The following is a 2,923-nucleotide window of genomic DNA, read 5'->3' as shown; positions in this document are numbered from 1 at the left end:
ACCCAGCTGTGACAAGCAGCGTCAAGATTGCTATCATAACCACTACAGCTTCCGGTTTTAACTTTACAAATTAACATATTAATCGTCACAACCGTCCACTTGGTGACACAAAACGCTGAATCAAAATCAGTGAAATAAACATTCAAAGAATGATTCATTGTGAATTATACGGTAAATGAAAAAATCGCTTTGTTGTCGTTCGAAATACTTTATAAAGCGAGTAACGCTACCAAGACCAGCTACCAAGCTTTTAATTTGAAGGTAATATTCTGTAGGCTCCGGTGAAGGTATAAGGCGGATAACATGATTATTGAAATGAAATGAAGTGATTTGCTAACACATAACCGTTTCTCCATCAGTTTAATTAAGCACCTATGTAAAACGCAGTGTTTTTCAATACCTCAAATGACGTCAACTGTATAATCTGCTGTTTATGCACTGATGACACACTATGAATAATACATTTTTAAACAAATATTTTTTTAACTCATTGAAGTGCATAGACCTCCATACAACCCTGATGAAATGTGTGCTCAATTCATCCAACAATTATCTAATGAAATCCCTCTCTGCATTATGTTGTAAATGTCGTCAAAGCAGGTTCTTCAGGTCTGATTCAGCGTTGGGCAGTAAAACAGATTTTTATCTTCAGAGAGTGAATACCATGGTCCAGGTCACTCCTAAGGTCACAGGAGTCATGTGGGGTCACATAATCACCTGAGCCAATAGACTTGTCTTACTTAAACACACACTATTCTGGTAATTTTTGTGGAGAAAGACACTATTTGACAATGACTGATCATTCATTGTCCCTTTTTTTCACTGTTTATGCTATATGTATATTGGACTGCTCCCCAAACTACCTGCATGAACTGCTGCTCCAGAAAAGAGACTCTCACTAATAGGACTACACTGTAATGTGCTTATATCATTCCATCTGTCTCTCTCTCTCTTCCTCGTCTCTGTCTTGCTTACAATTTCGTATTGCGTGCAAGACAGATGCTTTGCATACCTTTTTTGTATAATCCCATTGGAAGTTTCTATCGCACCCTTCGCCATTTGTGGAGAGAGAATCTTTCTTGGAATTGCATCTCCCGAGGTTTCTTTAGGTTTTATCGAGACTTTTTCCTCGTCTTCCAAGAGAACTTTGGGCAGGGTTGGGAATTGTTTTGATGTTGTGGGCCTATAAAGCCCTTAAGGAACAAATATGGACACAGGTTCAGGTTTATTTGTAGAATTTATGTTATGATATGGACATTTTGATAAACAGAAAATATAGAGAAAGTCCAAGGCTCGTCATAATATGGTCTATGTACTTTGGTGTATATGATTAGTATGATTTGTTAAGATTACATTTTCACATGTACATATTGCTCCTTAAGCAGTTTTGCTTGTACAGGTACTATACTGTACAAGCAAAAAAGAAAGCTGAGGGAATAACTGAAATTGTATTGAAATTATGTAATAGAAATTAATTTTTACTGTCCAGTTTTTAACCCTTGAAGTGTTATTATCATTGATGCTTTTGTTTTGCATCTTTTAACTATTACCACCTGTAGGTTAAATTACATTTGTGTCTCAGGGCAGATCTAAAATGTGTATTGCTTGACTATTACTATTGCAACTATTGCTTTATACTTTGTACAATACTAGTTCTACTTTCACTTCTTTGACCTCTACTGCCAGTTCTATATTCTCATAGTACTGACAATACTCTGTACAGCTTTGACTATCATCATGGCCTCAAATACTACTACTAATATGAACAAGTAGCCACATCTATTTTACTTATAATTACACACATATGCTACATAATAGTCTCATTACTTATCGTGTCAAAAACCTCCATTCTACATCTCCTAGTTGTTTAATTACACAGTCCCTTCCTTTAATTACCGTTTTATCTAAATGGTCTCCAATATTATTCTAGTCTGTATGGTGTATGTTTGTTTGTCATTATTCAATAGTCTGTTATTCCTACCACTCATGTCTGTCAGAGTAATTAATATTCTGGCGGTTCTGTCCTCTTACTGTTGTAGAGTACTTCGGCCCATTTGGCCCTCTTTTGTAAACCTATTGCTCATCTCTCTCTCAAGTTTATTTTTATATCTGAACATCACATACAATGTCTAAAAGGGCTTTACAGGCCCACAACAAGTAGTTCCCTACACAGCCCAAAGCTCTAAAGGAAGGTTTGAAAAAAGCGTACATTTGAGCTCAAAGTAATCACAGTGTAATTTCTCCTGACCCATCCCAAAATAATAATAATTTCCAGTTACAATTGTTCATGTGCATAGGAAGATATTCAGCTGTGCTTTCTCTAACTATTGTCTTTTTCAACAATCCAATGATGTAGATGAAGGCACATAATGTATACCTCAGCATGTTATGGCTTCCTTGTTTGCTTATGTTTCCCACTGTAGGCGGATAAATGTAAAGCAATGCTATTTTGAGACCAATTAAATAGTCCTAACTTTCTACAGGGTGTATGATTGATCACAGTCTTTTCATTATTTATCCTGTTGTGTCATCTGTGATAGACTGGACAGCCCCTCCAACCTGTGTTTTAATTTGTGCCAGTTTGACTACGGTGACAAGTAAACAAGCTTATTATACAGATGTGATGCCTATTCCCACTTGGAGTCACTGCAGGTGAGTATGTTCTGCTCACCTGTGTCTGTACATGAATATTGCCTTTTATGTTGAGGCAGCGGATTTTGAAATGTAGCTCTAATGGCCATGTGCATGTGTCATCTAAGCATGTATGCACCACTGTACAGAGGAAGGAAGAGGATGACGCGCCTTAGAGTCACTGCACGGAGGAACCCACTACTCTCGGCCACTGAGACCAATGCCAAGAATGTCAAGCATTCAGAAATACATATTTCTACAATTTTGTGGCTTCTCAGCTTAACGGTGCGAC

Source organism: Genypterus blacodes, unplaced genomic scaffold (assembly GCF_046128005.1).
Source record: "Genypterus blacodes isolate CSIRO-AG114 ecotype Tasmania unplaced genomic scaffold, CSIRO-AGI_Gbla_v1 ptg000021l_1, whole genome shotgun sequence".
Taxonomy (NCBI): domain Eukaryota; kingdom Metazoa; phylum Chordata; class Actinopteri; order Ophidiiformes; family Ophidiidae; genus Genypterus; species Genypterus blacodes.
The sequence above is the reverse complement of the archived record's forward strand: the minus strand, read 5'-3'. Positions refer to the sequence as shown.